The following is a 23,583-nucleotide window of genomic DNA, read 5'->3' as shown; positions in this document are numbered from 1 at the left end:
TAATTTTATAATCCGTACTGCCTTCTCTGCTATTTTAGGCCTGTTAAGTTAAAGAGCCTGCTCTCAGCAGAGCGCCCCGCTGCGTGCTTATGAAGCTCTTGGAGATGATGACAAGAGGAAGTGATGTGCAGCAGCACTGCACTGATAAGAATGGGTACAATTCCCTGTGGTCACTACACAGCCAACTACAGACAATGAGCAGCTAGTGAAACAGCAGGAGTAATGTTTGGAAAAAGGATGTCAGTAACAAATTGGAAGCCAAAAGGCTTCTTTTCTTGTGCCTAAAATTGCAAATAATGCTGCAGCTCTGCCTTTAACAATTTCTACCAAACTCTGGCATCAAGACCATTCTGGATTGGGATCAATCTTCCCAGAAAAGAATATGTATGTTCAGTTAAAACCCAGGTAAACATAAATGAAAATAAAACTGAGTTAAATTCAACCAATACTAACTAATTGCTTGCTATGTGCCATACCCTGTGAACTGCCATGATGGTGCTTAAAAAAAAAAAAAAAAGTCACACCGAATTATATTTCATCTTAAGACCCAACAGATTCATTCACTCAACATACACTTATTGAGACCTAGAAGTGCCAAGCATTGCTCTGGATACTGATCAACCAGCACTGGCTATCCAGACTGCTATGAACCATGGTTAGAACCTAGAACCATGGGTGCAAAGGTGTGCAGAAGTAAAGTAATACTCCTGTGTGGATGGACTTCCCAACCCTACTTGGGATAATTTTTACCAGGCAGGCAAAATTAAAGAAATATAAGGAAAGACTGGAAGTGTATTTATCAGTAACAGGTCATAGACTGTGAAGTGTTACATGCTGGAAGAGCTGAGCTCAGCTGGAGCTACATCAAGGATATAGGATAAAAGCCATCTGGGCCAGACAGTAAAGGTAACAAAGTAAACCAAAATATCATTGACTTGCCTAAAACAAGAGAAATTTCAGAGGCACAGGGACACAACAACCACCAAAAAATATGTAAGCAAACATGACTAGAGCATTTCCTAAAATAGAGAATAGACAGCTCTGGCTAACTTATCCAGTAACACGGAACATAATGCAGACCAGACAGGATAGCGCCATGTGTGTGGGAGAAAGAATATATGAACAATGGAGAGAATAAGTTGAGGAAAGGGACAAGAGGAGAAAATTCTGAAGACCAGACACCAGACTGTAGTTAACCACTAGACGGTGCTTAATATATGTTAATTACTAATCCCACTATCTTCATCGTTGTCATCAAGTACTAACCATACTATGTATTAACCAAAAAAAAAGGGGAAAGTTACTTCTGCGTGTACACAAAGAACAAGGACTAGAAGGCTACATACTGAATTCGTAACTGCAGTTACCTTTGGGAAGAGGCATGGAATGGGGGAGAGGCATGGAATGGGGAAAGGCAAGAGAAAGGGGTCCTTGTGTTTTGTTTTATGTATTTCTGTATTAACTTCTTCACAAAGGGAATCTATTAATGCATTACTTGCATAATACTAAAATAAAAATAGTAAATAATTTAAAACAAATTGTTGTGAATAGCACAGAGTTACGAGTGACAGTACAATGACAAGGTAAAACTAACACATGCTGTATTAGAGGTCAGGATGGTGGTTTCCCTTTGAAAGGAAGGGTATTAACTAGAAAAAAAACCTAAGTTTCTGTCAACCTGGTAAAGTTCTGCTTCTCCTCTGGGTGACTCTACGGGAAAGCTCAGTTTGTGAAAATTCAGCTGGTGGAATACTTAAGATGTGCACACACTTCTGCATGATTTTAAAATTTTTTCTGGACATATACAAAATTTCCTCGGTTTCCTTCCCATTTTTCTCCCCATGATCAATCAATTCCCCTTCTCACAGGTAATCCTTTTGTGACTGTCTTTCATGTCCTTACAGAGAAATTTAACACAAATACAAACAAATGCAAATATACATAAAACCTCTTTTCCCACAGTGGTATTCTAAAAAGAAAAAGGTACGGAAAAACATATGAACAATATATGCTCAAGATCTTCCCATTCCAATATAGAAAGTGCTTCCACATTCTTTTCTACTATATAGAATTCTAGTATGAAAGTAATCTTACAAATATGTCAAATTATTCCTCTGCTCAAAAATTATTCAGTGGCTTCCCATTACACTTAGTATCCAAACTCCTTAACATCACTTTATAGGGCCTACAAGATCTGGCCTTTGGCCTTTCCTTCAAAGTAATTTCTTACCATTCTCCTACCTAACTTTGCACTGAATCACTCCTTTCCATTTCTCAAGTGCTCCAAGGTCATTTCTACCTTAATACCTTTGCACTTGATGTCTCCTCCCTTGGAATTCTCCCTGATCTTATTTAACATGCTTACTCTTTCAGTTAATTCAGCTGTTCAAATGTCACTTTTTGAAAAAGGACTTCTCTGGCCACTTTTTATCTAAAATAGCATACATCACACTCCCACATCATTCTCTACTCCCTGATCCTGCTCACTTTTCTTTCATGCTATTTATCCTAACCCGATCAACATATCAATTTTATTTACTTAATATACGTCTTCCTCACTGAAATGTTAGTAGGCAGGTAGCTTCATCTTCCTTATCCATCATCAAATTCCCCTGGACTGAGAATAGTGCCTATTTATTAAGTGAGTGAGCAAGCAAGTAGTGAGTGAGTGAACTAAAGAAAAGCAACTCAGAAAAATATACATTCCTTTATCAGAGCAACCGTATGAAAGTTAAAACATTGTATTTATGGATATGCACAGATATGGTAAGAGAACAGAAGCATGGGTAAAAATGATACATATCAATCTCAGGACAAAGAGTCCTTGTTGCCACTGCTAAGGAAAGGATGAAGAATGGAAGAGCTTCAGCTGTTTTTGTTTGTTGTTTTTTTTTTTTTTTGAAGATTTTATTTATTTATTCGACAGAGATAGAGACAGCCAGAGAGAGAGGGAACACAAGCAGGGGGGAGTCGGAGAGGAAGAAGCAGGCTCACAGCAGAGGAGCCTGATGTGGGGCCCGATCCCATAACGCCAGGATCACGCCCAAACTTCAGCTGTTTTAAAACCAAATTTGGTTTTAAAATATTTGGCACGTCATTGTTATATTCTCTCTTCTCTATGTTAAAATACTTCGTAACTCAAAATATTCACAATTTTTAATTTTTAAAAAGTAGTGTGATGAAAAGAGAAAATGATCAGATTCTGTCCTTTACAAGGTACAAGACCATGACCGGTATCACTCTAAGTCTGATTCTTCTGTAAAAAAGGGATGATAGTTCCTAAGTGAATGAAATGTTGAAGTAATAAAATATGTAGGGGCACCTGGGTGACTCCGTTAAACATCCCACTCTTGGTTTCACAGCTCAAGTCATGATCTCAGGATCATGAGATCTCGGAGACCAGGCTCCATGCTGAGCGTGGAGCCTACTTAAGATTCTCTTTCCCTCTCCCTCTGCCCACCCCCCCTGCTCACATACACATCCTCTCTCTCTAAAATCTTTTAAAGAATAATAAAATATGTGTGCACATATGTGTAAACACACACACACAACAGATGCTTTATAAATTAAAAGCACTATTCAAACATGAATTATGATCATTAGTTATTCAAAGGAAGAAGAATCAAGACTCAAAAAAATGGCTGGATCTGGGGCACATGGATGTGTTAAGCACCCAACTCTTGATTCTGGCTCAGGTCCTGATCTCAGGGTTGTGGAATCGAGCCCTGCATTGGGCTCCACACTGGGCATGGAGCCTGCTTAACATTCTCTCTTTCTCTCCCACCCCCTCTGCCCCTCCCCACTCCCTCTCTTGGGAAAAAAAAAAAAAGCCTGGATCTAGTACGAACCTAACATACCCACCACTATACCACTATATACACGTTCTGATCCACCCCAAATTCCTGTACTTTTGCCCATCTGGGTCTTCAAAGAAAAATCTCTGTCATCCTTAACGATAAGCTCAAGGCCACCCCCTTTGGTGAAGAACTCCTTTACCACTGGATTCTAAAAAGGCTATGGTCACTGAATATCATAAATATTAATAAGACAGTGATAACAACATATCTTAACTTTGCAAAGGGAATACAAAATCCTTCCAGAGGGAAGTCTTCAGCACCTGGCACCATTCCATGCATCATACCACATACTAAAGAAGTATTTAATGAATGGTCATTGATTTTTCTATCAACTGTACCTTGAAATTAAAGATAACTTCAAATTTTAACCCAGGTGACTAAGATGATGATAATTCCATTAGCAGAATTAAGGACACTCAGAAAGTAGTTTAGTCAGCAGAAAAGATGGTTAACTCTACTGGAAAAGGGTCATGACTGGAGATACAGGTTTAGCAAGGAAAAGATGAGAAAGAGATTTAAGATTTTGCACAAAGAGCTGAAACAGTAATAAAAAATAGGTTCAAGAGAAAGAAAAGGGCAGCACGTTAACACCTGCATATTAGGGAACACTGACTAGTACTGAAGAGAAAAAAGTTACCAATGAAGTATTGTTAAAAGGAGGAGCTTAGAATTAGATACAATGGTACTGCAGAATATCAAACACAAGGCAGAGCTTAAAAAGAGTGAGAAAAGAGGGGCGCCTGGGTGGCACAGCGGTTAAGCGTCTGCCTTCGGCTCAGGGCGTGATCCCGGCGTTATGGGATCGAGCCCCACATCGGGCTCCTCTGCTATGAGCCTGCTTCTTCCTCTCCCACTCCCCCTGCTTGTGTTCCCTCTCTCGCTGGCTGTCTCTATCTCTGTCAAGTAAATAAATAAGATNTTAAAAAAAAAAAAAAAAAAGAGTAAGAAAAGAAAAGGTCAATGACTGGTAAATGAGGATGTCATTAGCTCAACCTCAAGAGACCAGTTTCAGAAAAAAGAATGGGTGAGAGTCCAAAAACCTAAGACCCAATATTAATGTTTTCTTAAAACTAGCACTGGGAAAGGAGGCACAAACCATGTACTCAACTCTTTAAATGATTAAAAATCTTAGAAACCTCTCATGGTATTCTTTCCAAAAATATTTTATAACTTTGCAAACTGTGTAAGTGGTATGAGCAAGCAATCCAAGTACTCATTATCTAAGTCCTACCTTACAAAGTTAAAAAAAAAAAAAAAAGGAACAAAATTCATCATAAGAATTCACTGATGAATAAGCAAAAGAACTGATCAGGCATTTCACGTAAGAAAATATCACAGTGGCCATTAGATGGTAAAATGGGTTCAACATTATTAGTTATCAAAAAAAATTTTTTTAAAGAAAACGGTGAAATACCACTGTATTACACATAAATCCCTATGACCCAGCAATTCCATGCCCAGATATATCCAACAAAAACAAGTGCTACTGTCATCAAAAGCAAGTACATGTTCAGAGCAACTTTATTTTTACTAGCTCCAAATTGGAAATAACCCAAATATCCATCAACAGTGGAGTGGGACAATAAATCATAGTAATAAATTCAAAGAATAGAATACTTCACAGCAATGTCAAAGAACAAACTAACATATGAAAAACACGGAGGAGTCGCATAGGCATGATATCACAGAGATAAAATAATGAAGAAGTCCAATATAAAAGATTACACATTATATCATTCCTTCTGAAAAACAGGGAAAAATCTATGTCATCAGAGACAAGAAAGTTACTAAGTGGGGACAAGAGAGAGCCTTCTGGGAAGAAAGAAATATTCCACAACTTGATTTGGATGACGAGACACAGATGTACACATAAGTAAAACTTCACTCAGCTATACACATAAGATTTATAAAAAAAAGTCTTTAAAAAAAGTGTTAGTGAACTGATCTCTTAAAAAAAGTGGTTCCCATTCACTACCATCTCCTTCACCATAACTACTTAAAACCACCAGTGAAAGTGAGAGGTTTGCAAAATATGGTTAAGATTTCACAAAGTTTAGGGGCGCCTGGGTGACTCAGTCCTTAGGCATCTGCCTTTGGCTCAGGTCATGATCCCAGGGTCCTGGGATGGAGCCCCGCATCGGGCTACCTGCTCCGCTGGAAGCCTGCTTCTTCCTCCCCGACTCCCCCTGCTTGTGTTCCCTCTCTCGCTGGCTGTCTCTTTGTCAAATAAATACATAAATAAATAAAATCTTTAAAAAAAAAAAGAGATTTCACAAAGTTTATTAAAATAGTGCCCAACAATGTAGCATTTGGGATTTAATTTTACCCTACCAGCCCCCCAAGCAAGTAAATTAATCTGTTAACTGTTTCATGAGTTCTGACAAAGGCCACAAGACTCCTGAGCCAGAGACAAAGGACTTTATCACTCATAGCACAGCAAGCAGCATAAGCCTCAGATTTGTGGTTCCCTTTCCCTCCAAGAGACCCATGGGCACGGGAATGATGAAATATGGCCAAGATGGACGGTATGCCTGCAGTGAGTTTGCAGTGATGAGGAACAATGAGCTGGGGAATTCACCACTATTACATTAAGCAAGCCTCTCTTTGTGGAAAGAGAACAGCTTCACTACCAAAGGATTAATACTGGTCCTTAGTAAAATCAATGTTTATTTTTTATGGATATTTTTGTAAAAAAATTCAAATGCTCTTTATGTTAGTAGCACAAATGACAAACATAAAGGATGCCCTATCATGCTATTAAATTACTGTGAAAAAAATTACACCTATTAGGGGTGCCTGGATGGTTCAGTCAGTTGAGTGTCTGACTCTTAATCTTGGCTCAGGTCATGAACTCCGGGTTGTGAGATCGAGCCCCGCCTCAGTACCCACACTGTGCATGAAGCCTGCCTGCTTAGGATTCTCTCTCTTCCTCTGCACCCCCGCTCCCACCTCCACCTCCGGCTCAAGCGCTCTCAAAAAACAAAAACAAAACAAACAAAAAAAAAATTTAAATATAGGCCTATCCATCAAACTTGATTCATTCTTTGTTCATTGTAAGAATACATGTTTACAATTATAACCTAATGTTTTTCTAAAATTTTAATTTTTGAAGATAAAGTACCAATTATTCACAATTTAGTTTAAAATGCTGATCAAATTTTAAATGGTTTCATTTTTTTAAAAGATTTTATTTATTTGGGAGACAGGGAGAGTGAGCATATGAGACAGAAAGAGAGAGGACCAGCAGGAGGAGAGGCAGAGGGAGGGGGAGAAGCAGGCTCCCCACTGAGCAGGGAGCCAGACAAGGGACTCAATCCCAGGACCCTGTGATCATGACCTAAGCCGAAGGCAGCTGCTTAACCAACTGAGCCATTCAGGTGCCCCTAAATGGTTTAATTTTAAATGCGCTTTTTTAGAACCAATTATCATCAGTTCAGGAAAACCTACACATGACAATGACCTTTTCTTGATGACTTAGTTATCCTTATGAATCTCTCCACCGCTGTGCTGGAAATTCTCTGTACAAAGCACGGGACATGGTCTGCATTGTTACCAACTAAACAGACAAAAGTGCATCAATGATCTTGCAAAGTTACTTATAGACATGAAAACTTCTGGACATCTGGCTTTCTTAAAAGAATGTAGCTATTTCAAGGAATCCAACAGCTTCCTTTCTAAAAATCAGTTCCTTTGATGATGATGATAATGATGGTAATAGTAATAAACTACTAACATTTATTGAACAATATGTGAAGCACCTAAGACCTTACACTGAGAGACCAAAAATGATTAAAATCTCAAAACAGCCATATCAGGTAAATTACATTATTCTCATTTTACAGATGACAGAACAGGCAAAGGGAAATTAAATGTGACTTGCTTATTTCTATAGATAAGAAATAGAGCCAGGAATTGAACCCTAGCAGTCCTGCTCCACCCACACTCTTAGATACTATATACGCTGCCTCCTAAAAAGAAAGCCTCCCACCAAGGAATATTCTTTCTTTAAAGATCTTTTCTATTGTTCTCCATAACTCTGACTTCTCCAAAATATTCAAATCATTATGTTATCACAAGATTATACAGTTTCAGCGACCAAGAATAATCCTGTTCAATACGCTCATTTTCAAATTGATTTTCTGTACCACTTAACATATCTTATTAATTTCTTCATCTACTTTAACCCTCTCTTTTCTCAATTGAGCTAAGTCAATAGGTATGAAAGACTGTTTACTACTATTGTAAAAATTTACGTTTATTATGGCAGCCTTAGTCCAAAGCTTTTTAAATTTTCATTAGGACATTTTTGCCACAGTAATCACTAGAAGACAGTATGTGTGTGCATATGTCTGTGTGTGCGCACATATGTACACACTATACACACACACTTTTAACAGACCAACTCTATTTCACTCATCCACTTTCTTAATATTTAACATTTAGATTTCTTTTTTTTTTTTTAAGATTTTTATTTATTTATTTATTTGACAGAGATAGAGACAGCCAGCTAGAGAGGGAACACAAGCAGGGGGAGTGGGAGAGGAAGAAGCAGGCTCATAGCAGAAGAGCCTGATGTGGGGCTCGATCCCAGAATGCCGGGATCACGCCCTGAGCCGAAGGCAGACGCTTAACCGCTGTGCCACCCAGGCGCCCCTAACATTTAGATTTCTAAATAAAATTGTTATACTGGGATTAAAACTGTTTTATTGTACCCATATGATAGATCAATTTTCTCCTGTAAACTTTCTCATAGGATATATCAGATTCAAAATAACACCTTGATCCACATTGAAATGAAAGTATCAGAGTGCTTGGGGTATAGCAATAGATTCATTTCACTATCTTCACTTGAGTCCTTGGTTACGAAAAAATTTCTCATTATGTATACAAAAAAAAAGGGTAAGATACTATACTTTTTCTAGCCTGTATATATTAGCATATATTATGTGAACTCCAAGAAAACACGCAATACCTTTGAAAACAGGTTTTCCAGTGACCAAAAGGTTTCATTTTGAATCTCTTATCGAAAAGTTGGTTCAATTTTTCATAGCCTTTTTGCCTTTCACTATATAAAATGAACACCTATTCTCAGTTCAGTCAGCTGTGTACATAACCACTCATAGGATTCTTTCCATAGTACCTCTAAACTTATCCCAGTAATAGAGAAAAGTCCCAAAAGGCTCGATTTAATAACTTCAGTCTTTAGAGGTTATATATCGCTGGGCAGTTAAACGTGGTCCTCCTGTGTGTTCCCTTTCTACAAAGCTTTCGGAGGCTACTGAGGCACATATATAACCAGTGTTCAGAGTCTTACTTACACAACACACATTTACTGAGTGCACCTAAAAAGGGCAAACCACTAAACCAGAAGCTAAAAGGCTGAAAGATCAATCAGGCCCAGACCCAAACTTAAAAGAATTACAAATTGATAATTAAAATATGCCCATACCTATCTACAATACACAATGGAGAATGGCAGATGCCCTAAGGGTGTATAAAGTGGTAAAAGAAATGTAGGGGATGGCCCTTTGGGGAAGGGAAGAGGAGGAGAGACAAGATGGGTGAAGTAGCTTTATCACAGGCATAAAAGCAACTGTGGGTAAAGGTACAAAATCTGAGTTTTTATCTACCAGGATGAGAAAATACTAAATTCAGTTTGCTAGTCATAGGCGGTAGTATTAAAGAACTGGCTAGAAATATACAGTAAGGCTAATCTATACAGGGATAATAATATATGCGCTCGGGCGCCTGGGTAGCGCAGTTGTTAAGCGTCTGCCTTCGGCTCAGGGCGTGATCCTGGCGTTCAGGGATCGAGTCCCACGTCGGGCTCCTCCACTGGGAGCCTGCTTCTTCCTCTCCCACTCCCCTGCTGTGTTCCCTCTCTCGCTGGCTGACTCACATAAATAAATAAAAAAATCTTTAAAAAAAAAATAATAATATATGCACTGTAACACATAAAAACACCAGATTTGACGTCTAATCACATCATGCATCTAACATTTCCCCTAAACCTCTGTTTCTATTTTATATAGTAAGTATCAGTTCCGAGAATTAAATGAGATAAACACTTAACTCAGGGCCTGGCATAGTAACTACTGCAGTTACTACTGTTATAATAATCATAAACATCTTGCTATCAGACCAAGATTTTTAAAATATAGCTGAGCTACTTTATTTCAACAAATATACAAAGCCATCTACTAGTATTTTATTAACCTTGAAGGAAGAACAAGCTGCAAATTAAACTATCATACAGTGCTTTCTTATCACCTAAGACTTTTCTTCACATTATCATCCTTCTGCCCACAAGACTGTAGGTCTGAAGAGTGCTCCAATATTACTCTAGGACCGTCACTCAAGCCAGACACCCATCCTGCAAGTTCTCACACTGGTGCTTCATCTGATACTTGCTTCATCTTCCCAAAGGTTGTGAATGGAAGAAATGACAACAACAGGAACAGAAAGGCAGAGTTCATGCCCACACAATGACAACTAATCACAACTATCACCTGGCCAAAACCAACACTCAAATACCATCGAATATAAGACACATCCCAATTTCAGAGATGTTATAAGGTGAAAAAAATGTAACTACACCTTAGAAGAAATAAGGAGATAATGCAGCTTTTTCTTTTGTCCTCCCCCAAAGTCCCATCTCCTGTTCCCCATCACCTCCCACCAGTTATCTGTCACCCTCCTTTCTCTTTTCTTCTCATTCCTTTGACTCTTCTTTCCTGCCTCCACTTTCTTCATTCCTCATAGCTTCTCCCACATTCTTCACTGCTTCCCTCTGTGCTCTCCTCTAAGTAGAAAGGAAAATGCATTTGACAGGCCAGATACGTGAGACCTGGCTTCTGAGCAGATTCTATTCGCGCCTCTGCCATCCTCACCCTGGGCCATCTAACACACTGAAGCTATCCTAAGGTACACCACTGGGAATAATACATATTTGCTATGTTTTAAAGGTGATATATTTAATTCCTAAGAAAGCAAGGACACTTTAAGGAACTTAACAGGGAATTACTGCGGCGCCTGGGTGGCTCAGACATTAAGCGTCTGCTTTCGGCTCAGGTCATGATCCCAGGGTCCTGGGATCTAGCCCTGCAGAAGACTGCTTCTCCCTCTCACACTCCTCTGGCTTGTGTTCCCTCTCTCGCTGTCTCTGTCAAAAAAATAAATAAATAAATAAATCTTTAAAAACAAACAAACAAAAAAAAACAAAATAAAAAACCAGGGAATTATTTTCTTTTGCAATAAACATCCCTAAAAAGCTGTTTCGAACTGATAACAGATAAATTTATTTAACATTTTTAACATTTTAATATTTATTTACAAATAGTAAAGCCGTATAAAATAGTCAGGGATGTAAGACAAATTCTGTTTTCTCTTTTTTTGCTCTGAGGCCACATTAAACCAACCTTTTACAATTCTAAGTGTCAAAATGAGCCTTTTCCTTAAAAGCCAAGTCTTGTTAGGGTAATGCAGTGTGGGCTAGTTAATAAAACAAAAAACAGAAACTAAACTGAACATACCCAAAATACGTTTCAGGGAATTTCTATTTCTACCTTTAAAACCAGAGATTCCCCCAAAATCTAAAATCCCATTAGGAAATACACGGGACAACCTGTGTAAGGTGAGCCATTTAATTCTCATCAATATTGCAGTTTGAGTGAATAATTAAATCTAGTGATCAAACACGTTCAAACTGAGATTTAGGGGGATCATAAATATAACAGAAAGGGAGAGGAATTATCCCAATATAACTGGAAAACAGGAAGTGAGGGGGAAAAGGTAAAGCGATTACATACTTGTGAATAAGATTGCTGAAGAAAAAAATAACTGGGCTGCAAATGGCTAGTGACAAAGTGGAAGGCTTAGCCAATGTACAAAAAAACATAGCTCTGCCTAGCTCCAGGTCCCTCCCCTCCAACCACAGGCACTGCACTAAGGGGAAGAAATGCCTTAAGGATGAGGTGTGGATAACTGCTCATCATTTTAGCACAAATTTTGGGAACAATTATCACAAGATCAAAATACGAATATGACGATCTATAACTCACAATACAGTTGGTAATAAAGGACAAGAATAAGGAAAACCAAGTATCATTAAGCCAAATGAGGCAAGACGACACTTAGCCAGTCTGTGAAACAAAAGGGAAAGGCACCACCAAAGAATGGATGCCAAACAGGGAAGAATGAATATGAGGCTACAGCCAGGCTGCTAGAAGAAACCCTATGTGCAGTGCAGAGTTCTAAGCAGAAAGATATGTTTCAAGAGGAATTCAAAAAGTCAGAAATAACCAAGGAAGAGACTTAATCCAGGGGGTAGAGAAGGTAGAGGGAAAACACGGTAGAAATCCAACTATGATGGGAAGGCACACCAGCTCAGGGGTACACAGACCATGACAGTGATGGCAGTAGAGACAGAAAATGAAGAGCTGTGATGGGCATTACAAATAAACAATCAATAGGACTTGGTGACCACCTACAAGAGAAACAAGGGCAAGTAAGAAAGGTAAAGGTTTAAAAGCTAAAAAGGGCAATTCTAGTTATAGGCAAGATGAGGCAAGAAAGTGCTCGTGAAGGGCTGGCTCTAAGGGCGTAAGCACTGATACACCTCCAAGGAGATGTGAAATTAAAGCTCAAGAGAGACACAATATGTAGATTTGCAGGATCAAACGAACAGAAGTAAGGTGAATCTATGAGAGTAGGTATTTCATTTATTCACAATTTACTGGGTTTAATAAGCCAGAAACTCAGGCTGAAAAAAACACTATCTGTAATCTCAGAGATCTTGAATAATGGAAAAAAGAAGAGGTACTATGGAGAACTTCATATGCTAGTTAGCACAACACTTAATTTTCTTCTAGCTCTGTTTCCATATGATAACCAACAAAGATGGGGGATTAAAATAGAGTAAAAAAAGAGGGGGGCGCCTGGGTGGCTCAGTCGGTTAAGTGTCCAACTCTTTTTTTTTTTTTTTAAGATTTTTTTATTTATTTGACAGAGATAGAGACAGCCAGCGAGAGAGGGAACACAAGCAGGAGGAGTGGGAGAGGAAGAAGCAGGCTCATAGCAGAGGAGCCTGATGTGGGGCTTGATCCCAGGACTCTGGGATCACGCCCTGAGCCGAAGGCAGACGCTTAACCGCTGTGCCACCCAGGCGCCCCAAGCATCCAACTCTTGATTCTGGTTCAGGTCATGATCTCAGGGTCGTGAGATCGAACCCTGTGTTGGGCTCTGTGCTGGAGCCTGCTTCAGATTCTCTATCCCTCTGCACCCCGCCCCCCACTAGCTCAAGAGTGCTCTCTCTCTAAATAAAAAAGTAAAATAAAATAATTAAATTAAATTATAAAGAGTAAAATATATATACAGCAAGCACAGAAGGCCAGTAACTGAGCAGGCAGGAATGTGTGCTACTTCTTATGTCAGAACCTGGAGGTCCTTAAGAATGTAACTATGAACTTATTATCCGCTATCACCTTGGCCTTTTATAGTCTACGTCTGGTTTACAAAGACCTGACTATCTAACCCTCTCAACTGAAGTATTTTGTCATTTCTCTGATGACCTCAGAGCTAGAAAGAAAACCAAAGTAACAATAAGACCAAGAAATTCTCGTGTGTTAAGTTCCCAGAAATTCTTCCGAGAAACTGCCAACTATTGATGAGACAATAATGCAGAGTACCTAATAAATACAAAGAAAAGCAATGGTATCTAGCCATAAATGAAACACTGTAAACTTAAGAAAGATCATGCATTACAAAAGGATCTAACACATTACAACACACACACACACACACACACACACACACACACACACACACGTTAATTCTATTTTGGCTCAAGCATCCCTTCTTCAGGGAAGCCTCCCTAGACCTAGCTGCTGTGTACGTAAAATCCCCCTATTAGATACACTTAATGCATGTATCATATACAAAGCATGCTACTTTGAAGCACTTAACATACCTATATTTTCACATTTAACTGTCCAACCCCGAAAGAGTGCAAATTCTTCAAGACTATAAATGAGAGGAACCATAACTATTTTCACTTATCGCTGAAAGTCCTGTGATACATATGCTCAAGAAATATTTGTTTTAACGAATGAAAGAGAATGTGCTAAAAAGCTTTTGAAAGGACCTTAGCTGAAGGGTTGGGGTACTTCTTCTCACTTTCTGCTTCAGACAACTCTGTACTTCTTAAAACAAACATACTTCTTATATTAGTCAGGGGAAAAAAACAAATTTCAAATCAAAGTCCAGCTGTACTTCAGCCATTGTAAAATTCTTACTAAAAAGCAATGAGAAACAAGGGGCAAACACCTTCTGCTCCCAATTCATCTTTCAAAAGCATTTATCTTCCTATACTGGAATGTCTTTTGTACCTCAGAGATTCTACAAATGCCATTCTCTGCCTGAACCACTTTCCTCAAGCCTCAACCACTAATTTCCAAGCTCTCTCATCATTCAGGCTTCAGCTTCAGCTGTCATCCCAGAGACCTTCCCTGATCACCCCATAATCCTTTATAAAGTAGGTTTCCCCCAATCCCTAATCCAATACCATGTTCATCTCCTTCACTCTATGAACCAATGTGGAATTATTTGTTGACTTACTTGATTTTTTCTCTCCCACTAGAATGTAATTTTTAAGAAACAATACTAAGCATATTCAGAGAACTTGTTAAATTTATTCAAGTAATTCATTGAAAAGTATATTTTTTGAGGTAGCATTCTAGGCACCGGGAACACACACGTGAATAAAGGGGACCAAAACCTTTGTCCTCATGTAGCATTACACTCTAGTAGAGGGAGACAGACAAAAGACAATAAACAACTGATTATTATAGTTAGGTGAAAAGTGCTATGGAGAAAAATAAAGCAGAGGACCGTAGATGGGAAGTGCTGTGGGAGAGGTGTGATTTTAAACAGGGTGGCTGAACTGGGCCTCACTTGAATAGGTACCAACAGAGTCAAAATTTGAAGGAAATAGGAGCAAGCCAGGCAGGTTCTGTGGAAAATCACTGCAGGCAAAGGCAACAGGCAATGTAAAGGTTCCAAGATGGGAGCATAACCGGCACACTCTGGTAACTGCAAGACCAGTGTAGCCTGAGAATAAAATGAACAAGGAGGGGGAAATAAGAAACGGGGTTAAACAGGTTAAGACACCTGCATATAAGGACACTGACTGTTTTTAATTCTTAAGATTTTATTTATTTATTTGACAGAGACAGAGACAGCCAGCGAGAGAGGGAACACAAGCAGGGGGAGTGGGAGAGGAAGAAGCAGGCTCATAGCAGAGGAGCCTGATGTGGGGCTCGATCCCAGAACGCCGGGATCACGCCCTGAGCCGAAGGCAGACACTCAACCGCTGTGCCACCCAGGCGCCCCAAGGACACTGACTGTTAAGTCAAATGAGGAGCCATTTGAGAGTTCTCTGATGGAGACACGACAGTTTTGACTAACAACACTAAAGAATTACTCTGGCTGATGTGTTGAGAATAAATAGTAAGGGTAAAAGTGGGAGACCAGTTCCGAGATGCAGTCAGCTAGGTGAGAGATGATAATGGCTTAGACCAGAGTGATGGCAGTGGGTGGAGAGAAGTAGACAACTTCACATACATTTTAGGGAATAGTAAGTCTCCTGATGGAAGAGATATGGGGAATGTGAGAACAGAAGAGTCAACAATGATTCCAAGGTGTCAGCACCGACTACTGGAAGAACAGGATTTGGGGGAAGGCTGATAGCAAAGCTAAAGGAAGATGAGGAGTTACATTTTACATATATTAAATGTATGAATGAAATGTTATTAAGCTTTACCAGGCTTCCATTTCAAATGAAATCATATGAACATCAAAAATCCAAAGATCCTGTTCTTACCTCAAGCTACTTGAGTAGGACCTCTTAATCAACTCCCATAAAGACATCCACAAACCACCTTCCACACTCCTCCCCAGACACAGACACACACAGGGCTCATGCCCAGACTTGACAAAACAATTCATAGAAACAGCTCCCTCACTTTCTGCCCCAACACCTAACTGCTTCAATCCAAAATAAAAGGCAAGCAACCAATCCAAAAATTTCACCCAACAATGTCAGCCAAAACAGAACCTGCTGAGCACATCAACCCACACAAATAAAAGCCCATGAGGGTCACAACCCATCAAATCTCAGCCAAACCTGTAGAAAAGAATTACAGATGGAGATGCTAAAGAAAGAATTTCTTATAACCATTCCACAAAATTCAGATTCATTAGGTTTGAGATTAGGGCCCTAACTCCCACCATTTTAACAAGAGTCCTAAATATGCAGCAGGTTTCAGAACCAGGGCCCTTAGGATCACCTGCAATGGAGGAAAGTCACTTGCCTATATATACATAGACTATAAATACATATATATATATATATATATATATATAAACACATATACATACACATATATACATCTCCAAGGTAACTTTTTTGTGGCTGGTGGGGGTAAAGCTTTAAAAAAATCCTTCCCTATGTTTCTATTATCAATAGTAGTCACCAAGTATCAGCACCACTAGTGTCAAACCAATCTCAGATCCAGACATACAATTACTAAAACATGTAAGTAAGCCACATCCATGGCAGCAGGCAGAAGAGAGAAACCATGGGCAAGTTGCCTACAAGCTTTCCTAGATTCAGAAATCCCATTCTTTATGGGAACATCTATAAGGAATAGGGGCTACAATCAAATGGGCATTGAAAACACTTTCGGTAGAGAAACTTAAATCTCCACTTTTCCCAATCATGGCTCTTAATTTCCAAAGATACTAAAAGTGCTCATAGTGGATTTCAAAGCCATTCAGGAGATGAACTCATGTTCCCTGACACTTCTCACAGAATAGTCTTACATAGTCTCTCTTTGTGCCCACATAAGTCTCTATTTTTTTATCTCCCACATCCAGACTTTTGTTTCCCAGTTTTTAATCACTCTTTAAACTTCACCTGCTCTTCTAAGTCCTCTAATTAAGCAGAGCCTGATCTAGATGTATACTCACCCCCACAGAGCCTGCAAGGTTTCCTATATTACTACCAGATGTGCTTGAGTATACTTGCACAGGCTTGTAGGCACAGGAATAGACACAGAGCTGGTCAATCATTACAGTGCTTTCCTTTAAATTATAAAATCGTCAAGGGCAGATACCAAATCATTACAATGTAAAATGTGTCTCAGGAACACAAAGCACTAACCTGTATACATAATGCTTTAGGAAGATATTCTCCAGATACCTCATGTGCACCCCCCAGAGTTCAAGTCACAAAGAAGAAAAGGGCGCAAATATGGCTCTGGGTACCTTTTCAGCTCCTGTCATCATTCATTTAATTTACCCTTCCACCTCCAAAGAGTGGAAATGGTCAGTGAATTAAGCAAGCACTCGCTTAAGTGGGTAAAGAGATGTGAAAAAAGGGAAAGAAAACAGAAGACTAGCTTTGAAATATTTCTACAGTACCCCCTTTCCTGGGAACATACAAACCAGAATAACTAGATCTCAGGTTATACAGCCTACCAGATAGGATGCAAGACAGATCCTAACACATCATGAAAACAAAACTGACAAAACAAAACTTGTCTTGAAAGCACCAACCATATTCTGAGATCATAGTTAAATTTGAAAAGTGTAAGACACTTCTCAGAACTCCGGGTGCTATGCTTAGAGAAAGGTGGGATAGTGACATCAGTTTTTTTCTTACTGTTATTTTCAGCAATAACAAAACACACACAGAAATCAAAAGGAAAAATATAGTTAGGATCTCACAACACATCAAACCACTGTCAAATTTTCACAGAGTATACTAGTCTGGAAATTGTATATACGTAATAGACAGAGTCTGGTATACCAAAGAATTCAAGAGCAAAACCTGTTTACAAAATGTACTTTAACACTAGCTTCCAAAATCAATTACAATTATAGTACTGCCCATAGAGAACTAATAAAGAATTCCTTCTTCTAAAATATTATCACAACCAAGTTAGGAATACTACAATAAAAGCAGGAAGAAAAGTCACTTAAACTGCCTCTCTACTATGATAGGACCAAAATTTCTCCACCTAGCTGCCCAAAGCAAAACAAGACAAAACAAAACAAAACAAACAAACAAAAAAAACCCTCCAAAACTTAAAAGCTAGGAACCAGCTTACTATTTCTGAAAAACCTACTATGTAATTACCCTATCTTTTCAAACTTATAAAATAGTAAAATTTTAGAATATGAAGGTGACGTACAAAAATGGGAAATATCGTCCTAACAACAATCTATTTCTTAACAATTCTTCAAAAAGAATTGTATATCTTAAACTTCCAACTACTAAACATACCTCTCAGATTCACAGTTCTAGACAATGGCAATAAACTGGATAATCTAGATTCCAATTCTTTTACTCTATTAGCTTTGGAAGGATAAAAACAAGGTGTGAGAAGACATGGACAGGCTTCCTGGGGTCATGCATCATCTTTTAAGTGGGAAAGCACCCTACCTCTGTGCAGCCTTCTTGGGTGCTATCCTTCCAGATAACTCTCTTCTCCAGAATATTCGGACTGATAGAGATAAAAATCATCTCTCAGGCTGCCACTATCCTTTATAAAAGGAAATTTTCGTCAATGTCTTTGACTTTATAAGTAGACCAGCAAACCCAGGGGATGTAAGACAGTGGTAACATCGGAAGAAATAAACTATTTTGGCTTCTTCTTTGTGGTTAGTATGAAACACACACACACACACACACACACGAGAAGACAGGGAACATGGACCCTCTAGAAGAAAACAGTGAAGTATGATAAACCAAAGGAATAAAGGTGGCTATATTCTAAAGTATACTCAAGCAGGCTCTGAAATTCACCCAAATGTGTGGCTCAGTGCCTAAACCGACATATACATCTGGTAATAATAAACACTGATAAGTCATAAACAAAAAGGGCTTTCTTAATTCAAAAATTCTAGAAACTACTTGTAACATTAAAATTTACATAAAACCCTATCAAACAATATGTGTGAAACAGATGTTTTTTAAGATAGTATTAGTATTTCAACTTAAATTACTAAGATGAAAAACTGGTATTTTACTGCCTAGTCTTCAGAACACTAAAAAGCCAGTATCTTTGATTTGACCAAGTTACAAATCTGTTTTCAGTAGACAGAGAAAACATATTGCCTCTGTTTAACGCAAAGGACAAAAAAGATCATCACTGCGAATCATAATGTTTGGGTTCACGATGAAAACAGGAAACAGACAGGCTGCCCAGGTATAATTATGGTTATAGTGTAATGTGCCTTCAGGTTCAGCCAAAAATTAAAACCCGTGAAGAGTAAGCAGAATTTACTTGCCTCTACCTTGCTGTAGAAGGGAACTTTTAATAATACTTCCAGCAACATGTTACATAACCAACAGTAAACAACAATCTGATTCAAACCTCATTAGTAACAACATTCTGCTACTGTCTCCCACTGAAATTAATAGCTGACTTTGCCAGAGGGGAAAGAAATGCAACACCTATCTACCCATTTCTGTGGCGCCTACCTAGGTGAACCAGACAAGTAGATAACACCACCAAATCTGCACAGAACCTACAAAAATAATTTATTCTTCTCTTTCCCCAGTTCACTGCTGGCTTTCCTCCTTTTTACCAGACTGTATTCTACAGATGCATTTAAAATCTAAGAGGAAAGCGAGCTGAAGAGGTTCACCTAACTTTTATTGCCTATTTTAGCTATTTCAGATCTGAAAGGAATGGAAGGATAAAGGATGAGTGAATTTTTGTAACAAATATACATGGTAACATTTATGCAATAAAAACAGCTATGTGAAAAAGAACTGCACACTGACTGAGAGATCTGCAATATAGAGGGAAAGAAAGGAGGATGTAATCATGCAAACAATCAAAGCAAAAATTAAAGTTTTAAAATCTAAAACGTATTATGTACCACCTTTGTGAAGGTTAAATTTTGTTAAATTGTCTCTTATGAGTCGTTCCCTATTCTTGTAATCTCGGGGTTCACTGCAGAGGGGAAAAAAAGCTACCAAAAGAAAGAGTAAAAGAAAAAAAAGGGGGGTGCCTGGGTGGCTCAGTCATTAAGCGTCTGCCTTCGGTTCAGGGCGTGATGCCAGGGTCCTGGGATTGAGCCCCACCTCGGGCTCCATGCTCTGCTGGGAGCCTGCTTCTTCCTCTCCCATTCCCCCTGCTAGTGTTCCCTCTCTCGCTGGCTGTCTCTCTCTCTCTCTGTTAAATAAAGAAAATCTTAAAGAAAAAGAAAAGAATTTGTACAAATCTGTAAATAATCCCGTACTTACTAAATTTGGAACACACTAATTTCCTAACAGTATTCTGATCAATACTTGTGAAACTGTCACATTGTGTCTAGGTATTGTTTTCCTTACAACAACCACTACCACATTGACATCTAGCAGAAATTTCACCGTACTTGCAATGTCACAAAATCTACTGGGACTAAAGTTTTTGAGCCTTTCAGGTTTCAAATTAAAATTGAAAACTCGCTCTGGGCAATCTGGACTCTAAGGATATTCAAGTACTCTAGTTTTCAAGAACTTAAATTTAATTTTTTTAAATTTTTTTTAAAGATTTTATTTATTTATTTGACAGACAGCCAGCCAGCGAGAGAGGGAACACAAGCAGGGGGAGAGGGAGAGGAAGAAGCAGGCTCCTAGTGGAGAAGCCTGATGTGGGGCTCGATCCCAGAACCCTGGGATCATGCCCTGAGCCGAAGGCAGACGCTTAACGTCTGTGCCACCCAGGCGCCCCCTTAAATTTAATTTTTAAAACAGCAACTCAAGCACCCTTTCCTCTCAACTTCTGTGAAGCCAAGCCACAACGTCCCCCTAACCAGCCTTTGTTGCTAGATAAGAGCACTTCTGGTAGTGCTAGGCAACACGCATGATGTGACAAATCCAACCAGACTTCAAAACTTTTTCCACAGAAAGATAAGGTAAACAAGATATACTTAGCACCACACCCATTTAAACGCACAAGCAGCCAGGAATGTCCCACCCCCCGCCCCCCGCCCCTTCTAGACCTCCAGCTGGTCAGGAAACAATGTCTCTGCAATCAAGATAGAGATCTGGCCCAGGGTGTTCAGGCATTCCTCACCTCCAGGATGGCCTACAGCTCCATTCTCCAATGCCATCAAAACCAGAATTGGAACATTTCGTTAGGAATTGGGCACACGTCCAAATACCCGGGCTATCCTCGCCCCAGTTCTTTTTGCAACCAAAATCTGGTTTTGGCTACTGAGCATGCTCCGACTTAAGACAGGCGCCACATGGGAGTTTTCAAAGCTTAGGCTCCAAACTCCACGTAATAACAGCAGCTGAAAGGGGAAGAGAGGGAAAAGGGAGGGGGAGAGACCGGAATATGAATTTGAGCGCTGATACTAAAGTAAAAGACCGGGCAGAGACCGAATATGATGACGGCAAACAGGCAAAGCTTGGCATTCTCCTTGCACCAATGCAGAAGTTCACAAGAAAGGACAAGAAATCTTTGCAATGGTGAACACTCGCACAGTAAGTGGCAGAAACCAGGTCTAACTACCAGTTGAGTGCAGTAGCAGGTCACAAGTGCCCAGAGTGTAATTCCCACCGATAAGCGTGGATCCTTATCTCTGAAACACAAAGCGACGGCGGCACGGATTCATCAAGCCATTGGACAGCTTTGCAGGGTAGCAGATCAGACGGCTCGACCGGACACGGCGATCCTACCAGGGGTGTGACTGAGGGTGGCGCTTAGATGAGGCAGAACAAACCGCTCCTCCGGACCCAAGCGGGGCCGGGGAGCCCCCCCCCCCCCCCCCCCCCCGCCCCGAGAGCGTCCGGAGCGCCTCCCTCCACAGTCTGGGCGGCAACGGCGGCGCAGGGACCAAGGCCTGCCTCGGGACGCCCCTGACCGCAGTAAGGCCTCCGCAGCCGTACGGGCGGCCCCATCCTCGACCGCTCGAACCTCGGCAGGCCGGGATTCGGCCTACCTCCCGCCCCGCAGGCCCGGGCGGTTTCCGTTCCGCCCGCGGCCCAACGCCCCCGCCTCGGCCCGACTCCAGCCACCGGGACCTGAGGGCGAGCCGCGTCCCGGAAGAAGCTGCAGCCCCCGGCTCCGCTCGCCCACCCCGGGGCCCCACACTCACTCACCCGCCGGCTGGACGGACTCCCCCGGCGCCGTCGCCGCGTTTCCCCTCAGTGCAACTTTATTAGCAGCTCGGCCGCGGGACACGCGCACGGCGCCCGCTCGCCCAGGACCCGGATGAGGGAGGGAAGGAGCCGGGGAGGACGCCGCTGGGGTCTGCGCATGCGCGCGCGAGGTCGAGTGACCGCTGCGGGGCCATAAGGAAGGAAGCCTCCGCGCTTGGCTCCGTGCGGCAGAGCCCGGCTTCAGATCCGCCCAAGGCTCTTGTGGCAATGGCCAGGCCCACGCGTGGGATTCGGTGCGCTCCCAACGCCACGATGGCCACTAGTAGTCTCCACTAACCAAAGCAACCCACATTATGAGAAAATAAAACTATTGCCCTCAATAGAGACAATGGCAGGTTTTCTCAGTCATATAAAAACTGTAGAAAAATCTTCAGACACAAGTTTGCTACTTTCATTGATTTTTTAAGTAACTATATAAGTGAAGAGAATCCTCTATGAAAACAAGCTTCAAAACAAACTTCTGAGAGCTTCTTACTAGATGCACCCCTAAGACCCCTCCCATATGGAAATCTTGGCAGCCTCTGCTCTCCCCAACCCTTCTGGCAGAGCCTGAACTTGGAGTTCCCCAAATTAGGACTGTCCTTATATGGGGAGATCAACCCCAATAGTTAAAGATACACACATGCTTCTGGACAGGTGAGGCCACTGACTTGCCCAAAGGCTGGTATCCCTCCCCTCCGCCTCCTGGGGCAAGAACCTGTCTCTTCCTTAGTAATTGGGGCTCTTTTCCTTGCTCTTTTCCTCAGAATTCCCCCAAAGCATCAGCATTTGATATGATACGTGGTACCACCTAGGGCGTCCAGTTTGAAGAGTACTAGTGAAGAAAAACTTATAATTTTGTTCTCATTTTTAAAAGTTCAACACGGGTTTTCCAGTACTCCACTGTAGCTTTCCTTTTTAAGTCAATTAATCTAAGTAAAAATGAAAATTGGAGTCATTTCCAAATCTTCTCCCTCATAGCCTAATTCTATCCATCATGAAATCTTACCAACTCTACTTTCAAAATATATGCCAAATCTGATTTCTCACTGCTTGCTATCATCATCTCCATGGCCTGAGCCAGCATCCTCTCGCACAAATGAGCCGCTGCTATTTTGCTCAGGCTCCCACAGTTTGTTTCGACAGTGAAAAGACTAAGTAAATGTTGCAAAAGTCTCTGCATGAGATGTGGCCATCTCAAATGGGACAGGGGCCTGGTGAGGAAGTGCAGTGGGCCACGTGGGGAACCAGACAGTGCGTATTCTGATCAAAGGGGCAGCTGCTGCCCCACTCCAGCCAACTGCCACCATGGGGAAACGGAATAAGGGCCAGTGTTAGCAGATCTTCTGATTTTTCAAAAACAGCTGGAAATCTGGATGTTAATGCAAAAAATCTCACTTTTATATGCTTAGCCACCTCTTTCATTCTATCTCACTTTTTTCCCTTTCTCAGACATTCAGGAGGCCAATCCTATACAAGCCAAGCAAAACAAATCCATGGTCCCAATTTAGCCCATTGACCATTGGT

At 40.6% G+C, this 23,583-nt stretch overlaps 1 protein-coding gene across 4 annotated transcripts in view; it reads right to left on the bottom strand.

Moving 5' to 3' along the window:
- SMAD5 (SMAD family member 5) overlaps nucleotides 1–22,168 on the bottom strand; it is a 54,891-nt gene extending 32,723 nt beyond the window's left edge. The window contains exons 1-3 of one of the 4 annotated variants that reach the window (XM_034656046.1): nucleotides 22,018–22,165; nucleotides 20,987–21,206; nucleotides 18,361–18,460 (exon numbers count right to left, since the gene is read on the bottom strand). The gene's annotated coding sequence lies outside the window, so the exon portion shown is untranslated. Of the gene's footprint in view, nucleotides 1–18,360; nucleotides 18,461–20,986; nucleotides 21,207–21,475; nucleotides 21,592–22,017 lie in introns of those variants that run through there. The other 3 variants (XM_019799348.2, XM_002912928.4, XM_034656047.1) reach the window with 3 other exon arrangements.
- Between the last annotated feature and the right edge of the window lie 1,415 nt (nucleotides 22,169–23,583).

The sequence above is a fragment of the Ailuropoda melanoleuca genome, chromosome 3 (assembly GCF_002007445.2).
Source record: "Ailuropoda melanoleuca isolate Jingjing chromosome 3, ASM200744v2, whole genome shotgun sequence".
NCBI lineage: Eukaryota > Metazoa > Chordata > Mammalia > Carnivora > Ursidae > Ailuropoda > Ailuropoda melanoleuca.
The sequence above is the reverse complement of the archived record's forward strand: the minus strand, read 5'-3'. Positions and strand labels throughout refer to the sequence as shown.